The 26,635-nt window shown below is 32.0% G+C and overlaps 1 protein-coding gene across 1 annotated transcript in view; it reads right to left on the bottom strand.

Annotated features, from left to right (window-relative positions):
* The window catches only part of Camta (Calmodulin-binding transcription activator), a 144,701-nt gene extending 128,023 nt beyond the window's left edge, over positions 1 to 16,678 (bottom strand). Inside the window, exons 1-2 of the mRNA XM_085194270.1 lie at positions 16,529 to 16,678; positions 8,360 to 8,513 (exon numbers count right to left, since the gene is read on the bottom strand). The gene's annotated coding sequence lies outside the window, so the exon portion shown is untranslated. The remainder of the gene's footprint in view (positions 1 to 8,359; positions 8,514 to 16,528) is intronic.
* Between the last annotated feature and the right edge of the window lie 9,957 nt (positions 16,679 to 26,635).

The following is a 26,635-nucleotide window of genomic DNA, read 5'->3' as shown; positions in this document are numbered from 1 at the left end:
GAGAACGAAAGAGAACGAATTTGCAGGCTATAAATTGTATTTAATAGATATTAAAATATTATAATAAATTGAACCCATAAACATCAAACCATTCAAAACTAGTAATTTTTCACCCACATCTCTATTTACAAAATAACTTTTTCTTTTATAAAGACCATATTTCTGTGCACGATTGCATAACAAACCCAGTATAATATAACCGTGGCTGTAATTCAATTATTCCGGCTCGACGCACGCGACTAACGACCTTTTGGACACATGCAAAATTTCCTATAGCTGTTCTGCGGTGAGCTAATAAAATTAGCTATATGTTTACTTTTGCTCTCGTTGAGTTGAATGGAGTATACGTTATTATGGTTTTTTTAGCTTCATGCTATGTGCAAAGAAGAAGAAGAAAGAATGAAAATCAAATACACACTTTTCTTCATCAACCCCAGTAGTTTGCTAATAACCCCTGAAGAGTTCCACTATTCAGGTTCTGGCTCCATCATCAGACCACGATGGTATTGTACTATCAGTTAAGCGACGTAATGAACGAAATGACGAACAAACAGACAGACAAACTAACACGTAATATTGAAAATAACGATTTCATTTGAGCTTTGTAGGAAAAATAAAAACATACCATACTATTATGTGTATCAAAGAAAAACCTCTATTCATGGAAAAGTATATATTTTAAGGGACCAAAACCCATATCATTTCCAGAACAGGCCATTTTAGGGATCAATGGGTTAAAACTTGTTATTTAAATATAAATTTTATCTCATAAAAATAGGATTCAATTTCGCTTAGCAACCTAAGACATGAGGATACTATAGAATTCAAAATTAAATACCAAAACGATGGTGTCTTTTTTCCCCTTAGAAAATAAGATGAAATAATTTGAATCAGACCTTATGTATATACATTTAAAGGTTAATTTTCTCGAATGATATTATTGTCATTTGAATTTGAAGCCTATTATAAAGCAACAAGGCTCTATTGCTTGATATCGCGATATTAGAAAACGTGCCTAGCCTATTAAGTCGTTTAGATATTTTATTGTTTATTTAATTTCTACTCTATTTTTCATACAATAGGATTTAATTTGCATTACAATTGTTTATTAATGAAGTATGTACTCAATTTTATTAAATTCAAAAATGTATATCAATTTGACGTGATTTTTTCTGTCTGTCTGCTGTTTTTTGTAGTCGAACCGGATCTATTTTTTTATTTAAATTATTCATCTAAATAAAAGAATATACATAACAATATAAAGTAAATTGTTGTGTAAATTAATTGTTCTCAATCGGGAACTGAATTCACGAACTTCAAGTTATTATAGCTTTCATAATTCTCTTATAATTCTAAAATCCATAAAGAAATTGTACTCGGTATATTAATATTTATATGAAAAAATATATTTATCCACGATTTACATTTTACATACAAGTGTAGTTTAAATAAGCTATCATAAAACCAACGAAAATCACTACAAACTAAATTATTAAAAAAAGCAGTGAAACAAAAGAACGACTGTGACGACTTTATAATATAATAGACGTGATGACTTTATAATATAATAGACGCAAATCCAATTTTCTTATAATTATATAAACTTTATAAGCGACGAAACTTAAAAGCTTTGGAAAGCTAAAACCGAAAGCTCTTTAGGGGGGGGCTCTAGTGTACAGGCGATAACATTATTAGGTTGGACTGTAATCGGCCATCAATCATAGTGAGAAAAGGCCGAATTGAAAAGAACTACTTTAAGTTCCTACGCATCATAAATCAAGAGTGTTCCCTTGAGATATAATAATGTCAAGGATTTTAAGTTTCATACTAAAAAAGCGGCTTTACGTATTTTTCGTACCTATAGCAAGGTCCGATTTCTCGCTCAGTTTTCAGGACAGTGTGTGAGTGGCGTAACTCAACGCCGGGAAATGTATAATAAATTGTGTATTCATTCCTTCGAGTGGGAATCCAAATTTAATCAATAAGTTTATACCCAAATTTGGGTAAAAAATTGTCACAATGCAATATTAAATTTAGTTATAAGTATGTAATGATTGAATAAAATAAAATAATAAATAATGTAATGACTATGTACAAATAAGATACAAAATTACAAATAAAATTAAATTAAAAAATATGAAACAATATCGAAATTAACTAAACAAGAAATTTAGAAACTTGAAAAGTAATTGTAAAAATAATTATAGAACTAATACAAGTAATTAATTAGGAAAATATAAAAAATCTGTGTAAGTAATACCGCAGAGGTAGAAAATTATTAAGAAAAAATATAATAAATTGGGCGAAAAAAATATTTTTACTTAATTTGAAAATATAATAAAGCTCAAATACAAAAAAAAGAAAAAGAAATCACCAATTTTTCCCCACACCCAAGTAAAAGTACCCTACAGTGAATAAATTACAAACATTCAATGTTAGTCGCGTCCTCGCTTCTTTATTCATTACTTTTGTTCTTTCTAATTGACCTTCTTTCTCTTTTCATCATGAATTCCGCTCGTTACGTGTTACGGATCTTTTTTTATTCCCAGATGATTTAGAGGTGGACTAGTGTCTGACCACTACGTTTTTAAGGTTCCAAAAAAAAGGAAACCTTTGAGAATATTTTCTGCTATGTGCAGGGTACACCGTGAAGCATAAAAAAAAGAAAAAACCGAAACCATTATAAAATATTTTTTTAAATTTATTATTAAATGAATCCATCGTGACAAAATTTTACAGTGTGTGACTGTAATCACAATAGTTTTGGGTTCGATTCCTCAGTAAGACTTGTTGCAACATTTAACACGTAAGATCACGAATTCAGGCGTTAAGTTGAGTACGATGTCAGGTCTTAACACTAGGTTCCTAGATTCCCTTTATTTACCTTGCAAGACAATGTTCCGGCATGGCCGAAAAGGCAAAACAAATTGATTAAATTTGACTAACGCGTGAAGCTAAGAAACTATTGTTGTTTATTAAATTCCTAATTTTTCCAAATTTATCAACACAAGATTCGTAATTGGGACCTTTACCTTATACCACCCACTAAGTTAAAAGGGGTAAGGTTATTTAATATCTAATATTTGCCCAGGTGCCTTCGAAGCTATGCAAATATATGCAAATAACACTAACTAATTTTCTTAATGAAAACTCAAGCTTCGACAAGATAGCTACTGGCTTAGGTCTAGTTCTAGTACATAAAAGATCTTTCACGTCAATATAAGGGTATATTTATGCATTAGTTGTTTTTCTCGAATAATTTATGTAAATTATTTTCTAAGGTTAGTTGTAATTAATGTATTTTGAACGTCTCCCACTCACTCCTTTAGTTACAGAGCGAAGGTTAAATAATACATTTTACTTGTCCATACTAAATATTTCAATTTTATTATTAAAGAAGAAATGCTTGTAGAATTCTTGGTAGTTTCTGTTTCTACAAAATATTTTTGTGTTTAAGTTATACCTACCCAAATTAATTTTGGGTTACTTTATTATTAAGAAAAAAAATATTTTTACCTAAGTCTTCTATTTCGTATTTAATTTTAGTTAATCAAGCAAGGCAAATATTAAAAAGAAAGATATATTTTTTTCAATCAAAAACAAATAGTCGTCTGGTCTAATCAAAGATAACAAATTTATTGTCCACTATCCGCCAGAACATGTATTTAAGTCACGAAACTTAACACCGCAAATTGTCCAAGAGCGGGGAAATAGATAAATATTGCGTATTCTTTTAATATACCTAAGTTTTATATTAAGAGAAAAGAAAATCTCTAATTATAAAATGATAGCAAAAAATACACCTTTTCTTCTATCTCTTTAATGATCTTCGAGAATACGAAGGTAACTAAAGACCTCCTCTGGATGCCAAAAGGAAATCGAGTTCTAGCCCTTATAAAATCCAGACACAAGTTCAAGTACGGCTGCGTTGAAACTTAGAAGTATCTACTTGACAATTTCTTTAAATTTGATTGTACATAACTTAACCTAAGAAAATTTCAATTTAAATTACCGTCGTCATAGCAATCCGAACAAGTAGAAGATATTGAAAATCGTTAGTTTCTAAATTTTATTTACGCTGTATGCAATTTTAAAAACATACCCGAAAAAAACTGTAAAAACGCCTGCATAAATTTAACTAGCTTTTAGTTACGACTTTGCCCTTGTGGTTTTTATTTAAATTATTTTTTTTATTAATGTAATATAAAGTGAAGGCTACCCTCAATGATCCTCTCTACGATTGCACCAGCCAGACAGTCAACAGCGTAGAATGGCGTCAGAGTGTGTGGCGCACCACCAACCTTTAAAAAGGACGACCACGACCGCTCTGACAAGAGTGAAACGACAAAGAAGAAGAATATAAAATTTCTTTCTGTGGGCTAAGGCATCCCGACGACGTTATTAAAACGAGACAGAATATTCAACTCCTTGAATTTGAACTTGAACTTAGCTCACATTGGTGACCTCGACGTGAGAACTACCGTCACACGTGTATTTATTTATTAGCATTATAACATTTATGGTCTTATTTGTATGCATTCCACTCTCTGAATTTGAACTTGAAATTAGGCGACATACGCTTGTCGGCTAATATCTAAAGCTATATAGCCTCTCCATCAAATGAACTATCCAAGACAAAAATAATTCTCCAATTCGAACCAGTATTTCCTTCAAGCAAACAAACTGTTCAACTCTGCAATATTATTATAGATATTTGTTTTAGCTGCACGCGGTATTCCTCATAAGCAGAGTAGGCAAAGATAGCCTAGTTTTCACACTAATACTCCGTTTCTCATTTCTCAATTTTCTCCAATTCTTGAGACATTGTCAATCTCCATTGTTTATATCCAATTTTGGAGATATTGTGAGTTGAATGGGAGAACAAGACACCGCGATTTGTCTTGCTACCAGAACGAGAAAATGAAATTAATTTATTGGCCTGAGTAAGAATCGAACACAGAACTCGCGTTTGCCTTTGCACCACGAGGGCCTCTAATTTTTATATACACGATTTGTTAATATAAAAAAATTAAGAGGCTGTCTTAGTGACGTGACTAATCTATTTAGATCATTAACGTCACTAAGCGTAGGTTACACGATGACATTTTACTATATTTGTAACAAGTATAGGGGGAGCAATTGTACCAGCCCTTTAGAGTCGTAGCGAGGAGATTGAACATACCACAATCAAATAGGGATGAAATTTGTATGAATTTTGGTTAAAGTAAATATTATATTTTTAAGGTTTTTTTCAACTTTAGGCAGAGGGAATCTCTGAACCTAGTGGTATGGGTGGAAGAACAGTAAGGCCACTAGTAACCATCAAAAACACAAATGTAAAAAAGAGCCAAGTTGAAATGTTAAGTAATGCATCGTTCTCGATTTCACCCACAAAAGTATGGAAGATCTATGTGAGTGCCAAATTCTGTGTTCACAAGGGATGAAATTTAAGTAATTTTCACTCGATATTTTGTTACGTACAGGCTTTTTTTTAATGTTACCAGAACGAAGAAATGAAAATATTAATACATATTATGTATTTATTAAATCTCTCGATCGGGAATCGAATTCACAACCGTAAAGTTTACAGTCACACCCTTATGCTAGGTCACTACGACGGCCTCTTTTCCTTTATCAAAAGAAATTATAAAATAAAATTCGTGAACACAACACTAAACAGATACAAAAAAGTCAATCCAGTGGAGTCTAGACGCACCCATTGGCAACCCTACACACTGCTACAATAATGACTTGGGAAGTTAAATAGGATCGCATAAGTTCCTTATTCTCGCAATGGGTTATTACTTTTATTGTTTGCTTTGTCTTTTTAATGTATTATATAGCGAGTTTTGAGATAACTTTATATTTATTATAATAATATGGACTATTACTTAGCTATGGTAATGGGCTGGAAATTATTTTTGGATAGGGCAATAGAAGAGTCAGTGTCGTCGTTACGTTATGGGTTCGAGTCCCACTAGGACATTCATGAAATAAATTATTTTCCTCTACCAGAGTGTGTCCGAACTCTGAACGAAATGCGGCGTTGAGTTCCTTCTCTTAAAATTACTTAAAAATGGGAGGAAACGGAGCATCGGAGTATCTTAACACTCTGACTATCCTATTATGCGGGAACAAGCAGCAAGAAGGACCTGTTTTTTTATTAGAATATGTTATTTAAATTCACGTTTTATTGGCAATATGGTGCCTTAATTGGCGTAACTCAACGCTGCTTTCATACTGTCACATAGCAAATAGCTGGCTATATATAACAAAGTTCAGCAAGCAATAGATTTAATTAAAAATTCATTGTCATTACATTTGTGGAACGTTGCGTTTCAAATTGCTTCCAACTATTTGGAGAATGTATACGACGTTACACTGTCTCGTATATTATCCTTAGACGGTAGAGAAACTCGAATTTAAGGACTATAGCTAATATCTGTAGTTGTGTTATTTGTTTATAACTAGCAATTTACCCTGGTTTTGTTTATTGTTATTATTAAATGGGTTATAAGATGTTTTTTCTTATAAAAAAAATAATTTGGTATTTGGGTATTTTTGTAAAATGAACCTTTCTAAAGTGAACTTAAGTATAGTATTATAAGAACGTCTTATATTATCTTATTTTAGGTGAAAAAGAACAAAATATATGTATAGAAGGAATAGATGGGGTCAGAGTTACCTCCCGCATTTAGAACATGTTTCGTTATGTTTAGCTTCCAAACCTAGAAAAATAGTGTTAATACACTCTGTTCTTCACTTTACCACGTTTACATTCGCACACTTGTACCTCTGAGCCACGACTGGCCTCTAAATTAAACCAAAAGGCAATATTCAAATTAAATTACGTATTTCCTGTAAGGTCCAATAAAGCAAGTGTGAAGCAATACGTGAAGTTGGAATGCGATATTGCGACCGTTACGGCGTAACGTAAACGTGCACTTTGTGGCACAAATGTATGGTCTTTGTATTAGGTATGGCCTATGGGGGTAATGGATACAAGCTGTTATTAAACAGAGAGTTAGTACTATTGGAATCAGTGATTCTTAGCCACTAGCGTGAAGAAACGTGGCTTGATAAGAACGTATGGCTTGGTCCCCAGAGATTGGTCGGTTTCCAGGGAGCGCAGGTTTAAATCCCGCTTCTTTAAAATGTTTATACGTTTCCTATAAAAGAAGTATTGCCGAAACAAACTTTAGTTGGCATATAAAAAGATTATCATGTGCAAGATTAGCATGTGAAATGATTTGTAAATATCAGTGACAATATACTCCGTTCTCCGCCTTCCATCCGAATTGAAATCACCAGAGCTCGAGCGAGGATATTACAATGATTCATTCCCCCAAATGGTAATTGATCTCACTCACGACCACTATGTTTACGTCAGACGTTGTTCCTCTGGAACTACGATGGACATATTATTTACTCCTAATTGATTATAACCTCCTAATATTTGGAAATATTCAAAAATTTAAAAAGCTCTGCATTTATTTGGGAACAAGTAATTTTTTTAAATGTAAACTTCTACTAACACGTGATTCGATCAACAGCGGGCGAGCTTTGTTTACGTCACAAGAGCAACCTGCATGCCAAATTTGATCTGGAAAGTGGATTTGTTTGAAGTTTTTCTATAATATAGGCGATTTTCTTTAAGTAATCTAGAAAATAATCCTTATTTGTATTGTAAGTTTAAAGTGTTAGAGACGAACTGCGACAAGAGAAGAGTTTGTTATAGGATAAATATATACAATGTTAACTTATATTATAAGTAACTTTGCATTCCTATTCGAAAAACTTTTTTTTAACTAAATGCTTAGATTTGCCTTATTACCAGAGCGATTATTACCCCGAGTGAAAATCGAATCTACAACCGTCGTCCATCAATTCCAAATTTCATATGTAAATTTAACATAGAATTTTATTTAAAATATAAAAAAAAAATACAAAATAGTCATATTATACAAAATGGCAATACCTGTCTAAATAAATAAATAAATAGGTCATGCAATTTCATTGTAAAAGTTACACCGTCCAAAGTTTTTCTTTAGGAACGTTTAGATCGAATTTTCGTTGACGTGTTACGAAACGTGTACACTCGTGACTAGGTCATCACTAATAGGTTGTTTAATTTCAAGTTTCTATACAAATATATATGTAGGTATATATTTTAGCTTAAGGCCGTATCGCGCATATAGCAGGGTCAATAGGGAACCTAGTGTTAAGATACACCCCGTTTCCTTGAAAAGACTAATTAACTAAAATCAGAGGGAGTATCTTAACACTAAGCTTAAGCTCTAACTACATATATGCGATATATAGATGAGTCTCTAAGAGAGTGGAGAGTTATGCCACTTACTTGCATTGAGTGGTACAGCGGGCGCGCGCGCATGGTATGCGCCTGCGCCGCCCGCGTACACATGACGCGTGTAGCCCGCCACCGTGGTAGTTCGCGGCACGGTTGTTAGTACGACTGGCCCATTGTCGCGAGGTTAGGTTACGCTAGGTTTGTTCTGTAACAATGGAAATTTTAGTTAGTTTTGGACAATGGAAATTTTAGTTAGTTAGTTAGTTTTAGTTATAGTTTCACGCTGTATCCCGCGTATAGCAGGAGAGAAAAGTGTTAAAACTGCCCTATTTTTGAGACATTACGTGTTAATTGCGGAACGCCGTCAAATGATTTTCACTTCCTGATTCTGATAAGATTTTGAGATACGCTACTCAACACACAATGTCTCAAATTCGGCCAGTTCGTTTGTAGAACAGAGTGTCTTAACACTAGGTTCTGTTTGCCTACTGTTATTCAGAATGAAATGCGAAATTGAATAAAAAATATCACATGAAAAAATCAGGTCAATTTGAAATAAAATGATAATTTACACAGAAAATTTTACCCTACATTTTGAAAAAGCTAGTGGAAATAAAAATCAACCAACGTGTTAATGTAACATTTAGTATAACAATGAACCGCTTAAATTCAATTAACTTTGTGTACAGCCACACTTCCGGTCAGAGCTTACGTAAAAATAAAATGCGAATTTCAATTCAAATAAAATTGCTATATTATACGAGGGTAGAAAAATAAAAATATATAAAGTTTATAAATGTATCTTAATTGTGAATCTATAATTAAAGGAGTGTAAAAGGAAAATTGTAAGGGTATTTTTTTTTTTATTTATGGATATTAGAACGAAGTAAAAGTTTTATAAAAATTTATTGGAAATGGAAATCTTTATGCTTATATTTAAAACATCCGAATGTACCATTCTACATCTTAAAGTTAAAGGTCAGCGTATAAAAATGTATTATTGTAAATAGGTAAACAGCGTTCATTGATGGAACAGCTAAATGTCGGTTGATAGTATACCTATGTAATAAATTGGCACTATACCTACAGTGGCAACTTGTGGGTACAGCAAAAGAAGAACAAACGAAAAATAAATAAAGAGAGAAACTAATAGAGACCAGTCGTGGCGCAGAGGCAAGTGTGTCTGTAAAAGCGACAGGTTGTGGATTCGATTCCCATTGGAAAAAATGAAATATTTAATTTCTTCGCTCTAGTAATAAGACAATGCACGGCGTTATTTTATTTATTTATTTATTTATTTTATTTATTTATATATATAAACCTTAACCTATTACAATAAATGGCGTATAATTAACAGTAATACAATTTTGGTTAAGCTAACAATAATTGATTAGCACTACCCTCCGAACTAGTTTTACTGTATGACGGTAGGATAGTATTCCTCGCATGCTTGTTTTCTTACTAATGTAGTACATATAAAAAGTTTAGATGCAGCCATTTATTTGTTGAATTTTCTTGATAATATTAAAATACAATAATAAAAACTTCTATGAAAAATTATATAATATACGCTAAGAAAATTTTATGTAAAATAAAAATATAAAAAATATAAAACGGAAATATATATATGTAAAATGTAAATATCATTGTATGTGAGTGAGTTTTCGTGTGTGTTCATGCGTGTGTGTGAGTGTGTGTATGTGCGTGTGTGTATGACTGAAGTGATTATTGTTATGTTCCGCCACTCAACACGCAATGTCTCAGAAATTCGCTTTAAAGCACAACACAGTGTCTAAACACCACGTTCTCTAATACAGCGTGAAGATAAAAAAAAAATGTGATTATTATTATTTAAAATAAAAGCCTTGCTTAAATATTTCCGAAAAAACCTAGATATTGCCAGCTCTTATATATACGTATATAGATTATATTATATGCTCTGTAATAAGCGTGAACTGTGTAAGTTGTAGAACAAATAAGTTGACACGTGTCCCGGACGACCCTCATCAAACTTGCAGCGCTCCGAGGAATGGTATGAAAATGGATACGCTCGCTATAGGCCTATCTTATTTGAAGAATTGGAGATAATTTAAACTAAATTCTTATTGTTTACCCATCGTATATATATGTAAAAATAGTTACAATTAGAAGTCAGTTTGTAAGTATAGTTATGTTAACGATTATATAAAGAAAAATAAATTAATTTTTAACAAAAAGAAAAACCGACTTCTAACAACGAACTAAAAAGTGAAAAATAATTATACAAAGATTTTATAATTTTGAAGTCGGTGCCAAGTAAAACAAACAGGCTTAGTAATTAGATATTGTAGTAAAGGTGTTGTAGCATTAGTTTGACACCGACTTCAAAATTATAAAATCTTTATATAATTATTTTTCACTTTTTAACCGACTTCTGTAAGAAAAGGAGGTTATCAATTCGACTGTATTTTTTTTTTTTTTTTTAATTTTTTTTTTTATGTTTGTTACCTCATAACTTTTAACTGAGTGAACCGATTTTGATAATTTTTTTTTTGTTTGAAAGGTATAGCTTCCCGAATGGTCCCATTTTTTTTTTGGTCCATGTCTGACAATGGTATCCATGAGAAAATCACATAAGTCTTAAATTTGCATTAGGCATGTGCGCGACTAATAGCCGAACAACTCAATGTCGCGCCAACCGATTTTGATGATTCTTTTTTTATTTGAAAGGATACACTTCAAGGATAATTTAGTGAAAGTTTGGTTAGGTTTCGATTATGGAATCCGGAGGAAATTGAGAAAGTTTGTTTTTTTTGGTAAAAACTTGACCATTCGGGAAGATTCACCTTTCAAACAAAAAAAAAATTCAAAATAGGTTCACCCAGTCAAAAGTTATGAGGTAACGAACATAAAAAAAAAACACAGTCGAATTGATAACCTCCTTTTCTTACAGAAGTCGGTTAAAAAGGATACAAGCCGTCGTGGTGCAGGGATACAAGTGTGCATCTGTAAATGCGACGGTTGTGGGATCAATTCCCATTCGGGAGAATGACATATGTAATATTTTTATTTCCTCGCTCTGGTACTGAAGCCAGACGCGGTTTTGAGTGACACCTCTCAACACAATGAATTCAGAATTCGGCGGAAATTGGGGAACGGAAGTGTTTTAATGGGGACGTAGTGTCTTAACACTAGACTCCCAGTATACAGAGTGAAGCTGAAGAGAAGCAAGAGCATGTCAAATATTAAGTACAGTTATTCTATAATTTTTATGACATTACCTAACTGTACGTAGCCTTGGGAAAATTATAACTTATTTCTTTAATCGATGACAGTGCCTTATTACGTAATATTAGTCTGTAAAACAATTATTGTTTCATGTCTCTTTCGTTGTAGTATAGTTGGAAAAGGACGATATTATTACGTAGATTGTGGGTTTGATTCCCACTAAAGGTGGACGCAACCGAGTGTCAAGACACTCTGTCTTTTCCCATTTTTAAGAAACAACAGCGCAGCGTGGGCCCCCAATCATTGTGTTTACTAACAGGCGCCATTATTATATTCTGATAAGTCGATGTTTAAAGGTTTCAAATCCAACTCAGAAGCGATTTTTTTTTATTTAATCGATTTTAACATTATATTGAATAAACAAAAAAACAATATTGTATTCTACTCCGGCTTAAGTGCCAAAAATAAATGAATTATTTATCATATAGAAACACATAGAAAACAAAAAAAACCTAATAAAAAATACATATCTTCCAAATTATTAACCATCGCCAAATATATGATCGAGTGAACATATAAAGAAAAAGGCCAAACCAAAGCTTTAAAGATGCCTACAATAACACATTGAAGAAAGTTTGTTGCCACGACGTGTCCCGCGCCTTATGTTCCAGAATTACACTTCTACTTTACTGGTGAGAGCTGACTGGATTCACTAATATTGGTATGAAATGGGTAAATAATTTGCTATATATTTCTTTAGTTAATGTGACCAATTCTCGAGACTTTATGCTATATATCACGTAATGTCTCGAAATTAAGCGGTCACTGGTGAGTTTTTGCATTGGTTTTTTTTTATTTAGCCAACAATATGTTATATTTTTTTTTAATCTTATTTTTTCACGCTGTAACCCAGATACAATTTTTTTTTATTATTATTTATTACTATCAAATATCCATATAAATATATTTCTACATTGATAAAGGCACTACAAAAAACCACGAAGGTTTGTCTCGAGTACCATAACTCGTCTAAATTATAGATTTAAATAATATTTCTTTAATAGTCAATTTAAGCTCCCCTCAGTAATTTTAAATGTGCGACTGGAAACGCGACGGGCTGTGGGTTCGATTCCCAGTCGAGAAAATGAAACATTTAATATTTAAATTTCTTCGCTCTGGTAACACGGCGTTGAGTCCGACCACTCAACACGCCATACGTACAGAATTTAGTGGGGAACAGAAGTGTTTTAATGGATACGGAATGTCTAAACACTAAGTTACCAAATTCACTTTTCCTATACTGTTATGTGCCAGATATAGCGTGAAATTAAAACATTTAGCAAAGTAGGAACAGGACATTCAGTGTTAACACACTCCGTTCCCTACGTGCACCTAACAATATTATTTTATATTAGATATATAAAAACATTATCTTTTACTTCAGCTTCAATAAAAAGCAAATATAATATATACAACATGACTCAATAACGTCACAAAAATATATCAAAAGTTGAAAACATATCGAAACTATCACAAACTTTTCATGTAAACTAAGTGAATGCTATTTCACATATTTTAATATGTGCAGTACATACTGTTGCAGCAGCATTGGAATATTACTAAAATATTAATATAATGTATTATTTTAATTTTGATATATTTTCTTTTAGATAATACAAATCTGTTCGTGGTAAAATAACTTTTTTTTTATTTTTCAGGGTATTTTTTAGTGAGTAACATTTCTACATTTTTAGGGTGGAGCACAAGACTATTTTTGGGGGGGCACTGACCACATGGCCCCCCTTGTTCCCTTTTTCCCAAATATCCGTGATTTAAGCATCATCTAAAATATATTAAATTTTTTGACTTCGGCACATTAAAATGTTAATTCATATATAAGCAACCTTATGGCACAAGCTGTAAACGCCATAGCTTGTGGATTCAATTCTCATTCTAAGAAATGAAATATTTATTTACTTCTTCGCTGTGATGTAGAGGCACATCACGGCGTTGAATTCCGCCACTACTAACATTAATTCCCTCAGAACATAGGTTCCCTTTGCCTGCTTTGTGCAAGATACAACGAGGAACTAAAAAGGAAAACTTATTCATACGAAATATACGAACATACGTATATCTTAGTAACTTTAAAGAAAATTAAAGTTCTAAAGACGAACTTAAAGCTAGTAGCTCGTTTAAGCCATGTGCGCTGTGCAGTTTGCACAATAAAACGCATATTTGTTTGTTGCTGCGACGTGATTGGCGGCTGTACGTGCTTTTACGTTCTTTGGCAGTTCAATTTTGCTTGTACTAATGTTTAGGAGTTAACGATTTGGTGTTACATAACGACGCACATGACAGGATAGGCAGAGGGAACCTAGTGTTAAGACACTAGGTTCTCCAGTTTTTGCCGAATTTTGGAGGCATTGCGAATTGGCGTTGAGTACATAATAATTTTTATGTTAAATGTTGGTTTTTTGCTTTTATTTGGTATATGTTATGTATATTGGCGATACTAAGCGTATATATATTCTGGTGTTTTTAAACAATATATTTCTCATAGAGAAAAAGAAAATAATTAATTATTATCTATCTAATATCTGGATTTTGGTGAAAATTACTATTTTCCCGGGTGAGTAATAAACCCACAACTATCGCGCAGATATTTATGAACTACGCTACAAAGAAATCAGTATACAATTTTCAACATAATAAACAGAAATATATACACAAAAGAATGGACTTCCTTGTTCTGAGGAATATGACAAGCGATACTCTTTCCTTCTAATGGTTGCCATTTCTGCGTAATGTAAATATTGTATTAACCATTACGAGATAATATACTATATTGAATGGAATAAATGTCGGCTATTTATTATTAATATTAATAAATAATATTTAAGACTTGGCCGGCCGTCGTAGCTCAGTGGCACAGCATCTAACTGTACATGTGTAGTGGATTCGATTCCCACTCGGGGGTCGTTTCCTTACTCTAGTAAATCTTTCAACACGCAATGTTCTTCTAAATTAAATTTTATAAACATGTATTAAGCTATGAGAACAATTTAGAAAACTATTTCCAAATTTAATAAAAAAAAATAATAACCAGTTATATCTTTATCATAAAAAAAATTAAATCTATGAACCATAGATGTTGTTGAATACTCAGAATAAATTGACTTAGCTCTAGCATAGGGGACTCTATTACCATTCATGGGAAAAGTTACATTTAAATTATTTTCATATTCCCAAGCTGATAATAAAAAGAGCGGAGTTTAGTTCCGCCACTTAACAAGCAAATTAACTAAGAAAACGAAAAGAACGAAAAATCACGGCGTTCTCTCTTTCTATCCTACTATATGCGGGACACATCGTCAAGCTGAAAAATATAAACAAAAAAATTTAAACATAATATTTTGGCACTAAACCTTCAGTTATTCTATTTTAATTGAGTAACGCCACAACTGGACCGCCGTAATTGTTTTTGTTAATGAATTGTTCGCGTGCGAACTGTAGCGTATATAGGTAGTAAATCACAATTTTTCCTTTTTATCTGTGTCGATTTCAGGAAATACTATTTATTTAAATTATTTGCGTTTCCATAAATGTTATGGCTAATTGCCTCTTAAAGTGGAAATTTTAATATTTTTTCTTTTAATAATAAGCTCAGAAAGTAGGGCTTGGCATTTTAAGGTGCCGATTTAACAAAGAATGATATTTATTAAGCCAAAAACTTATTCCCACAACTGCTTTACTGAAACTGATATCTTTTTTTAGCTTCACGCTATAACAGGTATATCTTCACGCTATATCCCTCATATAACAGGATAGCAGAAGGAACCTAGAATTACGATTCTCCGTTCCTTACTTCCCGCCCAACATTTAAGAGATTGTGTGTCAATGAACTTGTTGTCAGAGCCAGGAATTATAAATAACTCATCGCCCGAATGGAAATCGAACAGTCGCGTTCCCAGTCAGATGCTGATCCTGCCACGACCGCCTCAAATAAAATTAAATATTCCACTTTAATCCATCAAACGTTCATCATCTAAATCAAACTATATTAAAACGTCACAATATGAATAAATAAACTAATTTACAACATACGACATAAAATAATTTCCAAGCAATAAAAGACAAATCGCACATAATAATAACCTTATTGTTGCCCACACGACCAATTAATCAATGTTAATTAGGGATCGACAATGCCGAATTGAAAACTCACGCAATCGTTATCGCCGAATCGATTATCATTTCATTATCACAGATAACAATGTACAATCAATTTATTAAATGGCAACATCGCTCACTCTTCCTTTTGTTGTGTTTGACGTCACCCCTGAAGGCCGCAGGAAATGAATAAAAGTGTACGGATTAATGCTAACGCTATTTTTTACACTGGCAAGTTTAACTGCTTTTGTTTGTAATGTAAATTCGGTTTTTTGTAATGGTAACACCGATTGCCTTATTGGTAAAAAAATAGTTTATGTTTCATCTGTTTATGATTGTGATCACTTTTTATAGAAAATGTGTGTAGATTTTATTTATCTAAACACATTGTCTAGACGGGCCTATATTCGAATATTTTTTTATTCATGAATAAATTTGTATAATTTGTTTGCATTAAACGGAATAAGTATTAGAAGGATATAATATAGGGATCTAATAAAATACAACTTCAGGTTCTACAACCTAAGACAGCGTTTCTAAATATTAAAAAAGCTATTTTTGATATGGCAACATTAATAAATGTTATCTCAAAATTTATTTATCTTAAATATTTACTAAACTTAACATTTTCTGTTTACAATACACATATATACTAATATGTATGTTATTATATAAAAAATAATAAATATTAAATTAATATTTATTCATATAAAATACTAAAATCATATAACGACTATTCCATGAACTGATTATTTTAATCAACATTTAGTAACAAACACTTTATATAAGAAATTTACTAAGCAATTGAGTGTAACTCAATTGCTTAGTAAATTAACCTACCGCTTTTATCACTAAATCACTATAATTCACTAAAAGGAACACTAAGACACTAACAAATATGTCACTGGCCGATGCAAACTCAAAGCAAAAACAGAGTTAAAACTACATGTGTGTCATTGCTACCTTATCACTGATATCGTAAATATAATTAAACAACAGCTGACAAACGTGAGTAAATACTGATAAGGGCAGATTTTTTTGGATAATTGTGTTAAAAACAACATGAAGTTATATTACCTTGGCGTTTTCATTATACATTGAAAAACTGTTGAATGAATAAAAAAAAGGCTGGGTTCAGAATATATTCATATTTTTGTCGTCATTTTATCTATTATAGTAAAAGTGTATTAAAAGATAAATATGTTTTATTCTGTGATAATAGAAGATCTATTTTTTTACCCTATCAGTGCAACCAGAGAGAACGAAGCGCCAAACACTACGGTCTCTGGATGCCTTTTTAGTTTCGTTCACTGTCCTAAACCCGCACATACAATGCACTCCAACAAGTCCTCAGGCTTTTTAGTTCTCGAAGGTCAACCGTGGTCTCCCCATGCTTCTCTTACCACTCACTTTCGTCATTCATTAGCTAATTACAAAAGTAAATTATTTTTAGCTTCACACTGCATCTCGCACATAGCATACACAAAATTAAACATATATCTTTATTTTCACTACATAAGGCAAATGGACTGACTTCAAGAAAGATAAGAAAACAAGATGCAACCATAACAATTACTTTAGTATAGTATATATATATACGAGTACTATAGACGCAATAAAACATTCGCAATGCTGGATATCTTGAATACCGCGAACGTTTGGATTCCTAAACTCCCGACAAACTTGGTGAATCTCTGAAATTTGGCGAAACTTTCAGGTTTTCCCCCCGATGCGGTCGCCCTCAGCACTCGTATGCAGAAACACACGAACCACAATCACGTAAATAACTGCCGCGGATTTACCTATCCATTGATATTTATTATGCGATCGTGAAAAATACGCTCGAATTTATTGGTTTCTAGCAAAATTTGCTTCTAAATAAATAAATTTAAGGTTTATTTGAGTGGAATGTACGTATAAGGCTTGTTATCGCTAGCACAGATTTTGTGTACGGTCAATGATGTAGAACAGACGATTTTTGTTTGTACGTCGTTAATATAATAAGTTAACTAATCTTGCGATAGTTCAAGGCTTTATTTACTTTTAATTTTGGAATATACAATATGTACATAATATTGTATTGTCCTTTTCCGTCCAAAATGGGGCGGAAATTAAATATTTGTAAAATTATGCCTCAGATCTCCATAAAGAAATATGATAAGAATCATAAAAATTAAGAATAAACTATTAGTAAACTTTCTGTTTCTAACTTTTATAAAAATGAAACCTCCTTTATAATTAGAAAGACCTTTTTTATTAGACAAAAACTTCTTTACAAAAACATTTAATTATTTAAAATATGAAACTATAGAAAATAGAAAAATAAATTTATAAAATACTTATTTAATATTGTTACAAATATTTTATTATAAAAAAGAAATTAATTTAGTCTAGCAACTCTATTAAGACGTTTACCAGCGCGTCTGAATAATACGAATGTTAGCAAACACTTACATTAATTAGAACTACATACGAAATGTACTGGCTGCTGTTGTTTCTTTTTGAGTCAAAGTAAGAAGCTTATCGCTAATCAACGGTAACATTTAATTTGTTTTATTGAACTTTACGCTGTATCCCGTAAATAGCAGGTTAGGCAGAGAGAAACCAGTGTTAAAAGACTTCGTTCAACACATCACATCGAACTCAACTAAAATTAACGCCGAATTTTCTCTTATTTCGTCTCGCTTAGAGCCAGATTCTAAGCTGATGCATCAAGACGGCCTGTAAACGTATGTACATATTAGCTTAGTATATAGTAAAAACACACAGCATACACTACGAAACACAGGAGAGTTGAAAGCAGTACCAAATAGAAAGCCAACTTCTTATTCGTTCCATCTATTTCCCTTGAGCTTGTACGATTGGTGATTTGCTTCCCAATATATCATGTATTCTCTGTTCCAGTACGTAGGTAGACAGAGTTATGGCACAGTGGTGGAGAATAACTCTCTAGTTGAAGAAAGTACATATTAAAATTTTGGCAGTCTGTAAATAATCTTTCGACATACATATTTAACTAATTTTAACAAAGTGTTGTTTAATTACGTCGTTGTTGCACCATATGAGCTATATTTTAATTGTTGACAAAACTGATCAAAGCCTGTATAATTAGCCAACTGTTTAAATGATAATGTATGCAAATTGTTACGAATTAGTATACCTTTTTTCCCATTTATTAAGTTAATTGAATTGATTTTGAGCGCCAAAAAAATCAAAAGTTAAAATTCTGTAGAGTTCGACGTTCAGTTCCGCCTCTCAACACGCAATGCCTCCAGAATGCCTTCCAGTTCCCTCTGCGTACTCTGCTAAGGCAATGCTTTAAAATTAACTTTGTTCATTAATATCTAAATTATAATTTGGGGAAAAAACAAATCAATATTTTTTCTATTAGCACGCTTTTTCCTATATACAGAAGTAGGCAGAAGGAACCTAGTATTGAGACACTTCGTTGTTCTACTTTTCCCTAATGTTCCTGACATTATGTGTTGAGCGGCGGAACTCAACACCGCTTTGTTTTATTACCAGAACGACGAAATAAAAATAACTCATTCCCCAAAATGGGAATCGAACCCACAATCGTCACCTTAACAGTCAAACACTGTGCCGCTGCGCCACGCCGGCTTCAAAGTTAGAAATACCAAAATACAATGATCCAATAAAGAGTTTTTAATCTTAATTAAACTTTTACTCATACATTTAAAATCGAATCTGTTCCCATCGATTTCTCATCAAATAGCGGCTAAATTGGCTGTAAAGGCTCGCATTAGTATTTTAACTGAATACAATACAGCTCGCTTGAACTCGAACGGTTTCAATCTATACATTTATACCAATAATCCTAAGATAGTTTCTATATAACTATTTATTTGAACACCTTAAAGGAATGGCGCATTTTGAATTTAACATTTGCTTGTTTAGAAATTGTATATTTTTGGAGTGTAGTATTTAATACATTTATTTTTCTAATTTCTTTAGTTTCACACTGTTAGCCGTATATAGCAGGGTAGGCGTAGGGACCTATTTTTTATTTATTTTTATTATTTTTTGTACAGATAGAAAAAAAATCTTTTAATTTAAAGACATGGGTGTGCAATGGCGGCCTTATCACTAAAAGCAATTTCTTACAACCTAGCAACCACCACCTAGTGTTAAGACACTCCGTTCTCCATTAAGACACTTCCGTTCCCCACTTTCCGCCGTAAGTGGGACCCTAGGCTCTTTCTACCTATCCTGTTATATAAGAGATACAGAGTGAAATAAAAAAAAATAATAGAAAAATAAAACTTATCCTTAAAATAAATATATGCCAAAACTGATGTTTTCCAAAATATTTATTTATAGAATCCAAACGATTATATCAAGCCAACTTGCAACTACGTATAAGTAAATAAAGCTTGCAGTTTCACTAAACTAACGCGAAATGACAACGGCCATACATCAAGTTTGCGTTCAGCAGAAAAAGAGTACGTACCATACATACATACATACGTGTACGCCATCTCGAACGCTTATCAAGATTGTGATTCGCTATTTTGAGTTTTCGAAGTGCATTTTGTCTACATTTGCTGTTTAGATTTTTCTTTGTATTAAATAGAATATATTTTATATATTTAATATATGAAAAACTATATTATATGACAACAAAATCTTTTTGTCTTTAGTTTATTATATTTATTAAAGTTCTTCTTATTTTCAATGAAACGTTCGTTCGTTCGGTTCGTTCGATTCGTTTCCTATTCACGGAACATGATACGGAATGAATTATTTACAATTTCCCTCTCTAACAACAAGTCAAACTGTGGCGTTGAGTTACATCAATCAACACGGAATGTCTCGAAAGTTAGACTGGAATGACAAGACAAGACTTAGCGTTCTATCTAGCGTTGAAGACGCTAGGTTCCCTCTGCCTACTTTGTCAAGAAACACTTAAAACTTTTGCAGCGCAATTAATAATTAATATATTTTTATAATAATGTTGAGAATAAATATTTATTAAAACATTTTTTATGCATTTTTGCCTAATGCTTATATAATAAATGAACAATAGCGTATTTTTATAGAATATTATAGCAAGACGGAAAAATAATAGACTTAACCGTTCTAAGTTAATATAAAAGGTTACCTACTCTTTACACTCATTTTAATCATTTTTCTTTTACGGTCATATTTTATAGCAAAAACTTATCTCTCTCGAGAGAAATAAAAACTTTCTAATGATATATTTGAAAGTTTTCGGATTTACTTTTAGAGCATGTTGTAATTTTTGCTATTATATTATATTTTTTTATAAAAATAGTTTCCAATATTTGGTTTCCTAATTAACGTGTGGGAACTATGCAAATTATGTATATATGTATACAAAAATATTAATTTTCTATCATAAATATAAATTTATAGATATACTAAAAATTATATAACATTCAGTATTTACCTAACTTTATTCTTTTAAGCCTGCAATTTTGCTTTTAAAATGTCAGACTGTAAATAAAATAGAAAACAATTCTCAGTATACATCGGATTCACCTGACAATATCTTAGTCCACTGTATTCGACAGAAAAATAAAACGTGCCCGCCATTTTAAACGCTTATCAAGATGGCGACGCGCATTTCGCGATTTTGGCGGGACGACCGTTTTGCTAGACATTGAATAATCTTGTTTAAAATTGTTTAATATTTATAGTTGTGTGAGTTTTTGATATTATAGTTAAAATACTTAATTTATGAGAAATAATTTTTTTCTGTATAATTATACTTTGTATTTATAATACGTTATGTTATTTCATTTTGATTTCAGCTTCACGCTGTATCATATAGCACATTAGACAGAGAACCTAGTGTTAAGAGACTGCGTTCACGAATTTATGCCTGAATTTCCAATTGTATGTGGCGTGGCGGATCTCAACGCTGCACTTAGTCTTAAAAAATCCATAATATAAAAAAAACGCGATATAAAAAACCTAACGTCTCCCCAAATACTTAACTATTATCATTTAGTTGAAGTAAATATCAATCAATACATCTATTAATTGAACTAATTTCAATAATAAATATAACAATACTAACTAAACAATTTTCGTATCCCATTCCATCTGCAAACACCATACATCATTTAATACCTAAACATATTCACAATGGCCATTATAATTGCTTCACAAGACATTCCTTGGGGAGCTCAAAATTTTGCGAAGCTTCATTTATACGTGATATCCGTTTTCAGTAACTTAGAATGTAATAAGCAATAAATTTCACCTTTGTTTACATAATTTACAGTGTATTGGTATAGGATATGCCCATGGGGTACACCCTGTATAAGGCGGACAGTACCAACATGTTAGATGCTGGGCACGTATTAATCAAATGATAGTAGATGTAACAGAAATAAATATTGTAAGTGGGTATATGTTAACTTTATAACTTTTTATTTCAGCATAATACTATAACTTTTTATAAACCACTCTTCTATACTGAGTAATTAACAGAAAACGCACGGGCAAAATTATTGAACTAAGAAAATTAAAATTTGGCATTTAAGTAGATTATGTGGGGGAGAGAGATGAGAGCTGAAAATCCCTACGAGAAAAGAACCATTTCATTTCTGTAAGTCCACGCAAGTTACAGGTGAGAAATAGTTCCTTATATAGCAGAAAGATCACTTCATACTCTGCCGTATTATATATTATATCAAATTCAGCTTTAATAGGCTAAGCTGAACCACATCAAGAAAAAAATAACACAACAAAATATAAATAACCCAACCAGAATTGAATCAGCGACTACTAAAAACATATTAAATTACATAATTGTTTATTTAATTGAGCTTTTCTCCATATAAGAGACAGAGAGCATTTATTGTTAATACACTTCGGTCTTCGCTTTCCACTCGAATTCAAGACATTGAGTGTGTAGTGCCAGAACACAACGTCGGACTGTGTCTTACCCGAGGGACAATGAATAATTTATATCACCTAGAGGGGCATCCCCTAGGTGTAGTGGTTTGAGTGTCGAAAGTAGTGTCGTAGCACTAGGTTAAGGGCCACGAAAATAATTCCTACACCTGACTGGGAATCAAACCCACAATCGCTTATACAGTCAGCTTATACCAAAATGGCCTCAATGTTACAACTAAATAATATTATACTATAACATTATAATATTCCAATCCCCTTAGTTATTTACATACAGTAAGATCGCATGTTCTACCCTCCGTAACACCTGTTCACGAATGTAGGACAGACATTTATAGCTCGTCGTAATCGTATATACAACTATATTATATTTTATATATATATCCTATCCTATCCTATATCTTATAAAACAAAGTCGCTTTTCGTGTCTGTCTGAACTTTCTAACTCTTCTTCTTCTAAACCACCCAACGGATTTTTATGCGGTTTTCACCATTAGGTCGAGTATTTCTCAGGGAAGGTTTATATATAGTTCATTATTTGTACATTCTTATGTAAATTAACATAAATACGATAAATGTGTCTAAAGTCCTACCCGTTGAGACACGTTCGCGCATGCGCTGCTTTAATGGTAAGTACTACATGAAAAAAATGTACTGGAGTATTGTTCCTCTTAATAAGATCTACAAGAAAGTCCGCGAGAGCATATTTTTATCTTTTAAGGATAACGTGTAGTGATCATATTTCTGTCTAAAAATAGTAATTTCAATATATTTTTTATTGTGAGGGATATTTTTCCATAATGGTATTAATCCTTATTCTTTAAAATACTTTATTAATTTTCTACGTTAAACGAAGATAAAATTTGCTTTTTACACTATTACGAAATTGCGAATAGTTTTAGAGAAAAACGCATTTAATTGTTGACACATCCCGCCGATGACACATCAGCTGTATGTTACTCAAGTTTCACTTATCCCTTACTCTCAGCATATTGGAAAATCTTTATTGAAACTACGAAAATGCGGGTTGCATTAGAGTTTCATTAATTTTCACATTATCTTAAGTGCTTTGCAAACATACATTATATGAATAATCCAGTAGTAAAAGCGGGCGAAGCCGCAAGGGGGTCGCTAGTATCTTATAAAACAAAGTCGCTTTTCGTGTCTGTCTGAACTTTCTAACTCTTCTTCTTCTAAACCACCCAACGGATTTTTATGCGGTTTTCACCATTAGGTCGAGTATTTCTCAGGGAAGGTTTATATATAGTTCATTATTTGTACATTCTTATGTAAATTAACATAAATACGATAAATGTGTCTAAAGTCCTACCCGTTGAGACACGTTCGCGCATGCGCTGCTTTAATGGTAAGTACTACATGAAAAAAATGTACTGGAGTATTGTTCCTCTTAATAAGATCTACAAGAAAGTCCGCGAGAGCATATTTTTATCTTTTAAGGATAACGTGTAGTGATCATATTTCTGTCTAAAAATAGTAATTTCAATATATTTTTTATTGTGAGGGATATTTTTCCATAATGGTATTAATCCTTATCCTTTAAAATACTTTATTAATTTTCTACGTTAAACGAAGATAAAATTTGCTTTTTACACTATTTCGAAATTGCGAATAGTTTTAGAGAAAAACGCATTTAATTGTTGACACATCCCGCCGTTGACACATCAGCTGTATGTTACTCAAGTTTCACTTATCCCTTACTCTCAGCATATAAATAAGTATATTAGTTACGTTGGCCATTTAATGTAGATCAAAACTGTCTTTTACTGTTTTTTCATTTTAATAAGTACTTTAGAAGTTGTTACAATATCAAAACATCCTTGCCGCCCCGCGACGTTTTGCTTATACAAGCGCGTCATGAGCAGTCATCGGTGGTTCAGTGGTAGAATGCTCGCCTGCCACGGGGGTTCGATTCCCGGCCAATGCATTCTATTTAATTGTCCTCACAGGCAGCCACGTAGTGCTTGCTTTTCATCAGGGACAGAATACCCTTTTCAGCATTAACCACAAGCTCGAAAAAAAATTAAATATATTTTAATAAGTACTTGAAAAGATTAGTAGTATAGATTTAAAATTACGGTACCTACTAAAAAATCCTTGCTGTGTAAAACAATTGGAAAATCCTTATTGAAACTACGAAAATGCGGGTTGCATTAGGGTTTAATTAATTTTCACATTATCTTAAGTTATTTGCAAACATACATTATATGAACAATCCAGTAGTAAAAGCGGGCGAAGCCGCAAGAGGGTCGCTAGTATATATATATATATATATTGGAATTATCTCTATATTTATATGAAACAATCACCGCTGGTACAAAAAATGGTTTCATTATTAAGCTTCATTAACTAAGAACAGAGAAGTATGAAGTTATTCCTGGAATAGTGATCGAACCTCAATATATTTCGAAAATTGCTGGACATTGTAACAAGGCAGCAAAATAGATAAATGATTTAGTTAAAAATTCATAATTACATATTTTCTTAAATTCTTAGCCATTTAAAAAAAAAATATTAAGAATGGCATAACATAGATTTTACTTTCATATTCTTTCATATTACTAAGCGAAACTTAATATTGAAGGATTGAATTTCCTTATGAATTTTATGTTTATAGCATATTTTGAATATGAATGGCAACGCCTTTCCCTTTATAAAGGTCACGAATTCATATCTTGTATGAATAAAAATTCTTCACAATTCAATTCGTTTTGACGAAACTGAGTGAGCACGAAAGGTTTATTAAAATTAACATAGTGGTTGCTAAAAGTATAATTTCTTTGGTTTTATCGATTATTAGATATACTAGCAACTCGCTCGCGGTTTTGGCCTCTTAGATACGAATATTTATTGAGTGAATTGAATTGAGTTTTTCCTAAATTCTAAAATATATTATCTAATCAGTACCAATAACTTCAAATGTCTAAAATTTGGTATAGTTTGAAAATAAAATCTGTCTAAGCATTCCGTACTCTGAATTTGAGACATTGTTCAGTGGCGGTACTCCACGCCGTACTTTGTTTATATATTTTTATAGACAAAATGCGGCGTTAAATTATTTTTATTTATTCCACCCCAATGGAATACTACCTCTACACTTAACTCTAAAGAGAACACAATAAAACAGTTTAACATATTTAATATAACCAAATACATAATTTACGTGGCCCTTACATTGAATTTATGAAAGCTACTAAGCGTGCCCTATATACCCCAGACGAGCTTTACGATGTCACGTCTACAGTCCAGGTATCAATCATAAATACGATAACTCCAAATATAATAACTTTTTTTAGCATCGCTGTATTAAGCACGTATCAGGGTGGAGGGAACCTGGGAACCTAATTTTAAGACACCTTTACCCCAATATACCTTTGTGATAGAAATTAGTGGAGTAGACAGGTAGATAAATTAATAAAATTTTGTTATTTTTCAAAGGCGAACCTTGGTGGTGAAGAAACACAGGTTAAGATGGGTTATCTACTCGAGGAATACATTACGCACACATACTATATAATACGCACATAGCAGGGCAAACAGAGGGAACCTAGTGTTAAGACACTCCGTCCCTCACTAACACACCGTGTCACATATATATCTATTTATATGTTCTATATATCTATTTTTATATTACATCGAAATTAATTTGTATACGAAAGTTTTTTTGAAAGTTTATTGACAATATTTTTCATTGCTTTTAAATTTTAAATGGAATATTTACAAAAATACATTTATAAAATTAATATTATATGACGTTTCCACAAATAATACTTGAATATCCAAAAACAAATTAGTTCATAATAATTTCTATTGAACATATAAAAAAAATAATAGATTTATTTAAAAAAACAGAAAGCTAAAATATTTCACTTTTCAAGCAATTAATTCATACATCGAGTCGTTCACCGTCCACCACAAAATCTGGCACACAAATTAAAAGCGCATATCGAATGGTCCTAGCGAAATAAATCACGAGCAAATAAAAAAATATTAAAAAAAAAAAATTGTTACTAAATTAATATT

This window comes from Heliconius melpomene, chromosome 12, assembly GCF_056956725.1.
Source record: "Heliconius melpomene rosina isolate 202511_hmr_F chromosome 12, ASM5695672v1, whole genome shotgun sequence".
Classification (NCBI taxonomy): Eukaryota; Metazoa; Arthropoda; class Insecta; order Lepidoptera; family Nymphalidae; genus Heliconius; species Heliconius melpomene.
This window is presented reverse-complemented; position numbering and strand designations above follow the sequence as displayed.